The following is a 13737-nucleotide window of genomic DNA, read 5'->3' as shown; positions in this document are numbered from 1 at the left end:
ATTGGTTTGAGGTAAGTAACGCTTCCAAACTTGGTTCTGAGGGTTCGAAACCCCGAACTATGTGTTCTATGATTACTATTGAGGTGATGCAAGTGCCAAGTGACTGGCGTGTGGGCGTGCACCGTGAGAATCGCTGCCTAGATCATTCCATGGCACTGCTTAGTGACATTTTCTTGTGGATACATGTGTTGTAATTATGTGATTAACTTATTGAGATGTAAAGCATGCTAATTATCATGTTAAGGCTTCACGCCAATACTGTTGAGACCCGAGAGGTTGTTTCTTTCTATTCTTGAGGATGGTTGAGTTCGTCACTACCTATCAGTCCAAAGGTTGGACTTGTTACTTACTGATTTGGTGTACTCACTTTACCCCATACACCTCTTATGTAGATTCAGGCACTTTGGATCCAGTGGCGGTGGTTGATCGAGGCTTCTAACTTAGGAGCTTATTGAGGTACTTACACGACGTTCGCAGGCTTTGGCTCTCCATCTTACTTTCCAGTTATATTTCAGTTGTTCCCTTAGATATTATGTTAGACTATGTATTTTCCTTAGACGCTCATGCACTCAGTGACACCCGGTTTTGGGCTGGATTGCATCTGTTCTTGAAAATTTCTTATGTTTCAAATAGTTCTTTAACTATTAAAAGCTTCCGTAAATATTTTCAAACTTATTATTATTGAGTTGATTGTTGAGTTGAGGCTAGCCTGGTTTCACGATAGGCACCATCACGACGGGCCGAGTTTTGAGTCGTGACAAGATAGTATATAAGTTTTGAGTAGATACAACAAATTAGAAAATTCAACAGAGCTAGAAGACGTAAAATTTGATTGACTTAATAAAGTTAACACTAGTGAGTGGGTAACAATTTGAAATAGCGAACACGTGTTAGAACCCAAAGAGTTTAAGTTATACTCAAAGTATAGTGATAGTGGAAAACAAAATCAGCTAGTAGTAAGAGTGCAAACTAAAGAAGATTAGCCTTTAAGAGTTATTGAAAAGAGTGTTCCCCAAGATTGACAGACTCAGCAGATTTAAATCATTAAGATTTTGTTTGATAGTTGTGAATACATTGGACTTCCGTTTATATAAGTAATTTAGTTTTTCCTAGTAAGAAAGACTGCTTAGAAGTACGCCGGAAGATGAGTCATCATTGATGTAAAGTGCAAGGAATTACAGAAGGTAATGAAAGTTGTTCAGATCCCAACAAAAAAGAAGGATCTGCAAGTATAAGACCTTAACTTTTGGTCTAAGAGGGAGAGGTGAAAATCGTCAGTTAGTCTAGTTGGATATTTGAAACATGCATAGTTAGCATGGGATATAAAAACTTTAGATCATGCCCTGTTTTGTATCACGAGGGTAGTGCCATTGCACGAGATTGTAATCTTCAAAGTATTGGTCAAAGACTTAGCTCGCAACAATACTATAAGTGTTTTCAAGAAGTAACTTAAGGAGATAATTAGGTATGAGAAGTATAGCTCATTATAGAGGCAGAGAAGAGAACTATGGTGAAAGATTTCACCACTTGGCCAAGCTAGGAGTTCGACTTTTGGACTCCGAAGATAGTAGAATTATTGTCTAGAATAAAAGATGTTCCTCCTTAGTAACCGAAATGAAAGAGAAATAGATTGTTGATCCCTACTAGTTACAGCTTAAAGAGGGGGTTCACAAGCATAAAATGATGGTTTTTGAACAAGGGGGAGATGTGGTACTTTGAGGTACCAAGATGGACTATGTATTCCAAACATAGATGGGCTCAGAGAGCGGATTATGTCTGAAGCCCATAATTTCAGATATTCTATTTAATCAGGTACCACAAAGATGTATCATGGTATTACGAATATATATTGGTGGAACAGTATGAAAAAGAATGTTGTAGACTTTGTGGCAGAGTGTCCGAATTATTAGCAAGTGAAAGTCGAGCAGTAGAAAGCCTAGTGTTTTACCATATAATACACATATTTTGTGTGGAGATGGTAAATATGGAATTTATAACATGATTATCTTGCTCAATTTGGAAGCATGATAAGATTGGGTGATTGAAAATGGATTTACCAAGTCAACGAACTTCTTGTCAGTAAAGACTACAGATTCAGTAGAAGATTATGCCAAGTTATAAATTCAGAAAATCGTCTGATTGCATGGGAATTCGTTGTCCATCATTTCGGACTGTGGTGCTCAGTTTAAAATGAACTTTTAGAAGATCTTTCAGAAATGATGAGGCACAAGCTTTCTTCATCCTCGGAAAGATGGCCAGGCAGAGCACGTTATTCCGACACTTGAGGATATGTCCTTGATTTCAAAGATAATTTGGATGATCACATACCTCTTATTGAGTTTTCTTATAATAATAGCTACCATTATAGTGTCAAGATGGCACCGTAAGAAGCTCTATGTGGGCAAAGGTGTAGACCGCCAATTGGTTGGTTCGAAATTAGCAAAGAAGATTTGTTGGGAACAAAATTGGTCTATCAGACTATGGAGAAAGTTAAGTTAATTCAAGAGCATTTGAAGATAGCTCAGAGCAGCCAAAAGTCCCATTACAATGTACGGCATAGAGACCTAGAGTTTCAAGTTGATGATAAGGTGTTTCTGAAAGTTTTGACTATGAAAGGCATTATAAGATTTGGGAAGAAGGGGAAGCTTAGTCCCTGCTATATTGGGCCATATAGAATCTTGCGAAGAATCGGTCAATTAACTTATGAGTTAGAGTTGCCACCAGAATTTGCGGCTATACAACCATTATCTTATGTCATGCTATAACATTCAAGTTTCCAGTACTCAGATACTTATGTTAGTTCAATACTCAAATATTAGTGCAAGTATAATATTCATGTATCCATGTTAGTTCAGTATTCACGTATCCATGGAAGACCAATATTCAGTCAATGCAATAGTCATTTAGTTCAGTATCTCAACAGTTCGGTAAACATGTATCCATTTAGTTTAGTATCTCAATAGTTCGGTAATCATGTATTCATTCAGTGTAGTACGCAAGTATTAATGAATGTTCATGTTTCCACCAGACCTGTTTAAGGTCCTGAGTTAACATAAGTTACAACCATGACAATCATTCGAGGACGAATGATCCCAAGGGGGAGACAATGTAAGACCCTATATATTTGGACTAGGTGTGGATATGTTAAATGAGTATTAATTTAATATTTTAGACATACGAAGTCCTAGCGGGATGAGTATGGGTGAAAATAGTTGTTTTGGAATCAAGACGGAGACTAAGGTGCATAAGATTCGATAAAATTTACTAAGTTTACAAAATATCCGTCTTCCAGAAAGATTTAGAGAAACTGTGTAAGAAATTTTGGAAAATGCAAAGCAGGAAAGTTGTAGCACATTGAAATAGCTTTCCAACAATATATTATAGACCCTGAACTGATCTTCGTGTAAAGAGTCATGTTCATTTTACAAAGTAGTGCGCAATATGCGCGCCAAGAGGGTCACATGTGTGTCGCGCCCCCTTTTTCCCTCTTCACATCAGAAAATCAAGTTTATGACATTCGGTATGGGACAAATCATTCCTTTTGGGAATGGGGTTTGCATTTTTTGGAGAGTCGCCACCTAATGATTTAAGATGCATTAAGACACCTATAAGGTTCATCTACAACTATGTTTGATAACTAGAGATAGAGTAAGGGCTTGAAATTATCCTAAGGGGAAGGTGTTAGGCACCCCTCAGGATCCACTAGTGTGGTTCCGGGCCAGACAGTTTTTATGAATTTGTACAAATATGTAAGTATTGGATCAAATAGTAAGGGGAGTTAAGTGTTAATACACATATGTAAGAAAACAACTAAAAATGAGGCGAGATTTTGAAAAGAGTTACGATTTTAACATACTTGAGAATGTAAAAGGGAAGGGGGGTCCTAGGTTTGTTTATAATATGGATCACATCAATACAATACCCGGTATGATGCTCCTCAAAAGAGAGGCTACACGTGGTATTAATGCACCGATCATCATATCCATATCTTTCCTTTCCCACCTCGTAAAGGTAATTAGAGCGATGATTGGTCTCGACTCTTATTGAATGTTGTTACCCGTACCTTCCTATCAGTCCCGGAGGAATTTTAGGACTCTTATTCCTAAAAGGAGGATCTAGGAAGACCTCAGTTTTAAAGGTAAAAATGCTAAAGCGACATACAAAATATATAAGACTGTAATTAGGGGGAAACATGTAAGCAGAAAGAAGGCTCAGTTATACCTCCACAAATAATGCACACAAACAACATGACTTATACACAGTTAAAGTCTGAATTAAAAATACCAAAACAGGGTGTTTAAGTTGTTGAAGCAGAACCAAATTTATTACATGACTCAGATAAGAAGCCCGAATCAGGCCTGCCTGCTGGTTGTAGCAGTTGATAATTAAACAAAGGCAGCTCTGTTTTTAGTCAGGTTATTACCTAAGGCTTGCTAGGTGTAAAACCATATGCAGTAGTTATTTCATGTCATTAAGATAGTTGCAGATGATTATTACCTAAACCGGTTGTTCTAATCATAGAAGTTGTTGCCAATTTTATTCAGAAAAATACAGTGCGAAAATTATTACTTTACTACTTTTTTCATGAATCAGTAGTTAACTAGGCGTTTGGACGAAATGTAAACAGGATCCTAGACAAGATATTTAATATGCATATGCGAATGGAAGGGTTGTTAAAGAAACAGAGTCCCTAAGACATGATTTCTAAATGTATGCATGAGTTGCAGAATTATCAGAATATAACTTTGTGAATACAACTTTTATAGCAATGTTATTATTGCCCTAGGAGCAGGATTTCTAAGCGATATAGATAAAGCATGGATTAATGAATGAGATGCTGAAGCAAGAAACATGAATGCTAAGAACATGATTTCTAATGCATTGTATGAATTCCTAGACATGGTTTCTATTGCACGATTTGGAAATGTAAACCTAATAACATGTTTTCTTCCCTTTAAATCCTATAGCATGCGTATTTCCCATCCCTTTTCACTAGCCAATCCCATATTTGTTTACAAATTATTACAGACCGTGTGATTGAATTACATAAAAAATGTAAAAATAAGAAGTTACAACAATAGGAAGCCTGATTTTGACTTCCTTCTGAGTTATGGAATAAACCATCTCAAATGCCGATGTTGTTCCAAAGCCTTCTCATATCTGGGTGTGTTAGAGTTCCTAGGGACCTCTAGGGATCCCAGGCAGTGCTCACACCCAGATTTGAATAACCAAACAGAGTAAGTGTAGTGTGGAAGAGGCAGCCCTTATGTGTCTAGGTTCATAGAGAGCTCAAGGGTCCCAAAGCAAGGCTCACGCAAGAGGGATTTGTTTAAAAAGCTGGATTGATAGTCCATTTTGGAAAGAAATCAGTAATAGAGGTGATTGAAATCAGTCGTAGTAGCCAATAAAACTCAAAACTCCCAAGGTGGGATCACACACAGAATCAGTAGTCACAAAAAGGGTCAAGGGACTTGGGACACATAGACATTTGACTGTAAACACATAACCCCATCAAGGGTCTTAGGACTAGTAGGACATGCACATCAATAGCTAATACTGGCATGATCACAGGCTAGTCAGAAAGAACGTAAGCACGTTGAAGGGATAGGGACTTGGGATGACAAATACATAATAAGTGATTGACAGGGCATGCTTTGAAACACACATAGAGGAGTGTATTAATCTAAAGGGAAGGGGGAACATTATAACATGCTACTAATGTAACTTAACAGAACCACAAGCAGAAATAAACCAAAATGAAAGAAGCTGAAACGATTAAAGGAGCATGTTGTTGTTGAAGCTTTAAAATTAAACTAGCACATACCAGTTGAGAAAACAAAGTGCAAAAAGATAAGGCAAATAGGATTCCACAGTCTAGCCTTGGCTTTCAGCCGGCTAGACAAAATAGTAGCACAAGTAGTAGTAGAGAAAGAGAGAGTTTTTGAGTGTGTAAGTGTGTGTTCTGAACTCAATTGTTCGTGTGTTTAAAGAAAAGAGGGTGGGGTATTTATAGCTTTGAAAACGAGTAGAAAAATAAGGTAACTAGTAATGTTTTGACATAAATATGGAAATAATAAGAATCAGAATCCCATTAATGCAAGTATTCCTTTTAATCAAGGAATTACTGCTCAAACGGATACTAACAGGGATAATTAAGGAAAGAAAATCAATTCGAGTAAGATTGATTTCTGACCATATAAGGGATAGTAAAAGTACAAAGTGAATAGTTGAGTCTAAGTACAAAATATACTTAATTTTGGGAAAGGATTCAGCAGGGATAAAACATCACTGCAAAGGAAGGGAATCTATCAATCTATACAAAACGAGTAAAATTAAGGGTTTATAAGAAAACTTTTGCAATTAATCGTAACTTGAGGAAGTCCATATCAATCAAGAAAGAATCATGATTCTGCACTTTGCCATATAAATAGAGAAGAATGAACAAGAGTATCAGACATGCAAGGCCAACCATATTGCTAGAAGAAGAAACACAAACACACAGTAGTAGCAGGAGTAGGCTAGGATTCATTAGTAAAAAGAAATCTACTCGAAGCACAGTAGTCAACAAAGTCGAGTAGTCACATAGAACCAGAGTGAAAAAAAACAAACTAACCAGTAAGAAGGTCAGAAACAAGTAAAGAAACCTTTAAACTCACAGTAATGAGTGAGGAAAACCCTTTTAAGAAATTAGGGTTTTAACAACAGTCAAGTTAAAAAGAATGGTAAGAAGTCAGGATCAGATAAGTCAAACAAGGAAAAAGATTCAAAGCTGGATTAATAGTCCATTTTGGAAAGCAATCAGTAACAGAGGTGATTGAAATCAGTCGTAGTAGCCAATAAAACTCAAAACTCCCAAGGTGGGATCACACACAGAATCAGTAGTCACAAAAAGGGTCAAGGGACTTGGGACACATAGACAATTGACTGTAAACACATAACCCCATCAAGGGTCTTAGGACTAGTAGGACATGCACAAAAATAGCTAATACTGGCATGATCACATGCTAGTCAGAAAGAACGTAAGCACGTTGAAGGGATAGGGACTTGGGATGACAAGTACACAATAAGTGATTGACAGGGCATGCTTTGAAACACACATAGGGGAGTGCATTAATCTAAAGGGAAGGGGGAACATTATAACATGCTGGTAATGTAACTTAACAGAACCACAAGTAGAAATAGACCAAAATGAAAGAAGATGAAACAATTAAAGGAGCATGTTGTTGTTGAAGCTTTAAAATTAAACTAGGACATACCAGTTGAGAAAGCAAAGTGCAGAAAGATAAGGCAAATAAGATTCCACAGTCTAGCCTTGGCTTTCAGCCGTCTAGACAAAAATAGTAGCACAAGTAGTAGTAGAGAAAGAGAGAGTTTTTGAGTGCGTAAGTGTGTTCTGAACTCAATTGTTTGTGTGTTTAAAGAAAAGAGGGTGGAGTATTTATAGCTTTTAAAACGAGTAGAAAAATAAGGCAACCAGTAAAGTTTTAACACAAATATGGAAATAATCACAATCAGAATCCCATTAATGCAAGTATTCCCTTTAATCAAAGAATTACTGCTCAAACGGATACTAATAGGGATAATTAAGGAAAGAAAATCAATCCGAGTAAGATTGATTTCTGACCATATAAGGGATAGTAAAAGTATAAAGTAAATATTTGAGTCTAAGTGCAAAATACACTTAATTTTGGGAAAGGTTTCAGCAGGGGTAAAACATCACAGCAAAGGAAGGGAATCAATCAATATAAACAAAACGAGTGAAATTAAGGGTTTATAAGAAAACTTTTGCAATTAATCGTAACTTGAATAAGTTCAGATCAATCAAGAAAGAATCATGATTCTGCACTTTGCCATATAAATAGAGAAGAATGAACAAGAGTATCAGACATGCAAGGCCAACCATATTGCCAAAAGAAGCAACACAAACACACAGTAGTAGCAGGAGTAGGCTAGGATTCAGTAGTAAAAAGAAATCTACTCGAAGCACAGTAGTCAACAAAGTCGAGTAGCCACATAGAACCAGAGTGAAAAAAAAACAAACTAACCGATAAGAAGGTCAGAAACAAGTAAAGAAACCTTTAAACTCACAGTAATGAGTGAGGAAAACCCTTTTAAGAAATTAGGGTTTTAACAACAGTCGAGTAAAAAAGAATGGTAAGAACTCAGGATTAGATAAGTCAAACAAGGAAAAGGATTCAAACACAAAGAACTTAATCGAAACAAGTATACACACAAAAAACAAAGACAACTTCAGAACTCGGATAAAACCAAAAAATACCTAGGGCTTTAACACGATGAGCTAGGTGGAAGAAAAGGATGTTCAAATCGTTTAAACATGGTAAAATCATTAAACAATACTAAAAATCGGAGAAGAGATCCTTTTAAAAGCGGTTGAGAAAACCCTAATCATTGAAGACGAAAAGCCGCTTTCAAAAATCGGAAAGCCTTTTGAGGAAAACACTTGAGAGGTTCATAACATACACATATCTAAGATAGATCTGAAAGAAAATCGAAAGATCTTAAAGGTTAGGGTTCCAGAGGACCCAGAAAAATGAGAAAGACTTTGAAAATTAACCGATCTAGCCGGAAAAGTCAAGGATCTGACTCAAATGACCATGGGTAGCCGCAAAAAGACTAGAGATAGAGGTTGAGCAAGGACTGGACCAGATCTCTTCAAGATATGTCCATGAAATCACACACACAGACCACCAAAAGACGTAGGAGACCGGTATACATCTCAAACAGCCATGGGAGTCCATGGATTGAGTGGGGATCGAAAGGGATTAGGGTGGATTTGGGTGGCGGCGGCTAGGGTTTAGGTGAGTTTGCAGAGAGATTTGGAGAGGAAGGGGTTTCAAGGGCAGCGGGTTGGTGGAAATGATTTAGGGTAAGGGGGTCGTTTGGGGTTAAAAATGGTAAGGTGGAACGGTGGCCTTTGATCTGAATAATCAATGGCCTAGATTTAAAGGGGTAGGTGGGGATCCGGGTTTGGGTAGGATTTAATTGGGTAAGGATCGGGTTTAAATTAAAATTGGGTTGGGGGATTGGGAATTGGATTTAGGCTAAAATTGAAATACAAATGGGTTGTTATTTAAATAGCCAATTTCCCCCTTTTTAAATAATAAAAATAGTAAATGGCTTTTGGAACTTAATTTAAAAAGCTAAAATGATTTATAACATATAGTTAACAATTTAAAAATACAGGACCCCATTTTATAAATGTAAAACCTAATTAAACCTCGAAAGGGCTAATATTGCAATTATATGCAATTTAGATTTAAAAATACTAAATAAATTGTAAAAATTATGTAAAACTTACCTTAGCCATATTTTGGCATAAATATAAAAATCCAATAGATGAATCATCAAAAATAATAATTTTGGAAATAATTATTGGGATTTTATGAATAAAAAAAGGGAAATAAATCAATCAAAACCTTTAAAAGTTGTGGAAAAATATTAAAATCTTTAGACATGCTTATATATGCATATGTATGCTATTTTGAAGGTATTTTGATTATTTAAAAATATATAGAGAAAAATTGGGTATCAACAATGCGTGGCAGTGCTACGGCCATTTTGCCTGGTCAAGTGCGCGGACAGGCCTTCAGGTGCACCAGGGGCACACCTGGGGATTATTTTAAAACCCTACTTTATCCCTCATACCCCAAAAATATAAAAACTTGCTCTAGAAAGGGAAGCTCTCAAGAACCTAACTCCTTCACCATCCAAGGTAAGTTCTAATGGTGATTCTAAGTAAATTTCAGTTTCCGAACATCTTATTAACATGGGTAAACCCTCCATATCATTAGATATTCGATTGGGACATCATTGTTGAGAGAAGGAACACTAGAACTCAAATTCAAGGGGATTGAACTTCAAAAAGGTAATGTCTTCATCCTCTAATTAATTCTAGCATTAGATTAATGATTATAGACTCTAGTTCATGAGATATGAGTTGGTGGGTTTGATAGAAAAGCATGAACGGTTATAGGTTTGGGTTGTTGATTGTTGATTATTGGTTAAGTGTGATGTTTACCTTATAGGTGATGAAGAATGATATTGATTATAACCATTTGAGACTTTAGAACTTATCTAGGAGCAAAAGAATGGGTTGTTGGGTGTAGAAATACCATTAATAAGGACTATGAAGCTTTATTTTCATCAAGTATTTGATCAAATGCTTAAATGACCAAAACATGAGTATCACAACTAATATGGAATCCCTTTTACTTGTATTGCTATAGATTAAAGTTAAAAGGGTTGACAAACATTGTATTACGCTCAAGAGCAGGAAGTTAAGGTATGTGAGGCGAACTCTCTATGTTAAGGAATGTTAATGATTCTCCCTACACTACGTTTCTTTTACAACATTACTAATTACCTCAGAAATATAGTTAAACCTAGTTCCTTCAATAGTTGCAGGACTTCAATTCTCTAGCTTTCCGTTCATGACTTTCATTCCGAAGCTTAGTGTGTAATCAATATAAACTTGTGTTTATTTCCTATGATTCTCAGTCTAGATTACTAGCATGTCACAAATAGTTGAATCATAAGTTCTCAGAATCAGTTCATGAATACATGTCTTAGTCTAGTCCTATTCAGTACTCCAGTTTCATGTAACTCAATATGATTCAGTATTTCAGCATCACATATTGTAGTATGATTCTCACTTCTTGAATTTAAGTCCCTGAATGTTGAACACCTATATTTGGGCTTAAGGCCATAGTTTATATGCTTTATGCATGTTTGGTCCCGAGGCCGTAGTTTATGCTTTAAGTATTTTTGGGCCTGAGGTTGTAGTTATGTATATGTATACTTGGGCATGAGGTCGTAGCTTGTGCACGATATATAGGGCCCGAGGTTGTAGCTTATTCAGATAAATAGGTTGTTCATTATTTAGAAGAGGGAGTACTCGTATCCTTACTTCCTTTGGTCAGTTTAATTATTAGTTATTATTTGAGTTATCAGTTATCATTTCAGCCGCAGTTTCAATAGTTATTATTTCAGTTATCAATTATAAATTCTCAGTTATCCCCTTAGTTTCAGCTTCAACATTCATAATTCTTTTTTTCACTTGCTTTACATACCAGTGCAATTCAAATATACTGACGTTCCTTTTGCATGGAGTCTGCATCTCACGATGCAGGTAATTATTTATAGGTTGACGATTCAGAGCGCTAGGATTCAGCTATTTGGTGATCCCTAGTTCTTTCGGGGCATTATCATTACCTTACAGTCTTCAATATTTTCAGACATTTAGTATTTTCCGTACTTCATTAGAGGTTTCATAGGCTAGAGTAATAGTTAGACAAAGTCACAAGCTTTTCATGTTAAGTAATGTTAACTACAGATATGTTTCAGACTAGTACTGGTATTTCCACACTTTAATTTATATTATTCAGACTTTCAATATATCATCATGTGTTAGTTTATCTTCCACATTTAGTATGTTATTATATCAAATGTTGATTCAGTCAGCCAGCTGGTTTGCTCGGTCACAGGTAGTAAGGCACCAGGTGCCATGTTTCGTCCAGGCCCAAGTTCGGGGTGTGACAATTTATCTTTCTAGAACCCTGTTCACCTAAATAAGACTTCCCGTACATGATTTTACTGTTTTATGACTTGCGGGGATAGTTAGTTCGGGATATGGAAGGGTTTGGGTTGAATCGGAACATTTGGTTCCTTAAGGTTTGCTTAAAAGGCTAAGTTTGACTTCGGTCAGCTTTTTGAGTAAACAACCTCGGAAATAGGATTTGACGGTTCCAAAAGGTTCGTATGATGATTTTGGACTATCGGATTTTTGACCAGGGAGCATTTCGGCGCCTACTGGTGAAAGTTGGCATTTTGAGTGAATTCCATAAGTTGGGTTGAAATGGATTTTTATGCACACAAAATTTGGCATCATTCCGAATTAATTTGATAGGAATCGAACGTGTGGAAGTATTTTTAGAAGTTTTTGAGTTAATGAGTTAATCCATGCATTTTGGCATCCGATTCGTGATTTTTGATGTTATTTCAGTGTTCCGATCGTGCAAGAAAGTTTTTATGATGTTACTAGACTTGTGTGGGTGATTGGTGTGGAGACCTGAGGGCTCGAGTGAGTTTCTGATGTTCGGAAGGATGATAAACACTTTAGTTTTCTGGTGTTTCTTGGCAGTAGTTGCAGGTCTCGCAAATGCGAGAATTTGTTCGCAAATGCAAACCTCGCATTTGCGAGAAGGTATTTGCAATTGCGAAGAATGCCCGATCTGGGTAGTGTTCGCATTTGCGACACATTGGTCGCATTTGCGATCTCAGCATAGTTCGCATTTGCGACACAGTATTCGCATTTGCAACGGATTTGTTGCATTTTTGAACCAGGAGTCGCAAATGCGACATCTAAGACATGTGCACAGCTTATTACTTGCGAGACTTAGACCTTTTAGCTTATTTTCTTTCATCTCTTGGGCAATTTTTGGAGCTTTTGGAAGAGGGTTTTCACCTAGCAATTTGACGTAATTAATTTCTACACAACATGAGATAAATTCATAGATTATGGGTAGATTAATATGTAAAAATTGGTGAAAATCAAGGGTTTAGTTAAAACCTAGGTTTTTAATAAAAATGAGTATATAACCACGAAGTTAATTACCGAATTAAGTGAAAATCATATATTTGAGTTCGTGGGGTTATGGGTAACAACTTTCTTTGAATATTTTCGGAATCCGGGCATGTGGCCCCGGGGGTGAATTTCGGGAATTTTTGCAAATAGGCTTGAGAAATCACTTTGATAGGTAGGATATAAACTTTTGAGCATGTATTGACTATTTTATATAATATTTGACTAGTTTTGAGTTGTTTGGCACCAAATTGAAGATTTGGGCACTATCTTGGACCGGAAATTTGAGGCGAGGTAAGTCTCTTTTCTAACCTTGTAAGAGGGAATTAACTCCATTGGTGAACTTAATTAATATGTAGTTCTATTTATGGGGGCTACGTACGCACGAAGTGACGAGAGTTCGTACGTAGCTACTATTCATGCTTATGTCCGGTTAATTCTAGGCTTACGCCATGCTTTATGGACCCCGTTACTTGATTTTGTTTGTTAATTGTCTTGAATAGAGCTAGGATTGAGGATTTACGGATTTAAAAAAGTTTCAAGTTGAATTTTTTTACTTTGAAAAGAATTGAGGGATGTTATGATTAACTTGAGAAATTTATATTTAACCGTGTCGCAAGTATATTCCGCGAGCGGGGTGACTTTTCCACTACTCTCATGGGAACAGGCCGTTCACCTCGGCAGTTAATAGATGTATCTATGGTTCGTGCCATTCGACCCTCGGCAATGCACACAGTTATGTTTATGTATATTTGGATCGGGTCGTACGTCCTTGGCACAATTCATGCGTTATAATAGAACTGAAAGTCCCTTTATATTTGATATTAATTCATTTATTTGAGATATTACTTGTTTTAAATGAAGGAAATGATTCGGCTCTTAAATATACTGAAAGGATGGTTTATTTATTTCTTATTATGAGTTTTATTTTCATTTCTATACATCATGTTTAATTAGTATTTTATATTATTATATTGTTGGCCTCAGTATGTGTTCAAGTCGACCCCTCGTTACTACTTCTTCTAGGTTAGACTAGATACTTACCGGATACATTGTTTATGTTTTCACGCTACACTTCCGCACTTATATGTGTAGGATTTGAGGCAGGTGCATCTGGATATAAGTCCGGCACGCAC

This window comes from Nicotiana tabacum, chromosome 6, assembly GCF_000715075.1.
Source record: "Nicotiana tabacum cultivar K326 chromosome 6, ASM71507v2, whole genome shotgun sequence".
Taxonomy (NCBI): Eukaryota; Viridiplantae; Streptophyta; class Magnoliopsida; order Solanales; family Solanaceae; genus Nicotiana; species Nicotiana tabacum.
The sequence above is the reverse complement of the archived record's forward strand: the minus strand, read 5'-3'. Positions refer to the sequence as shown.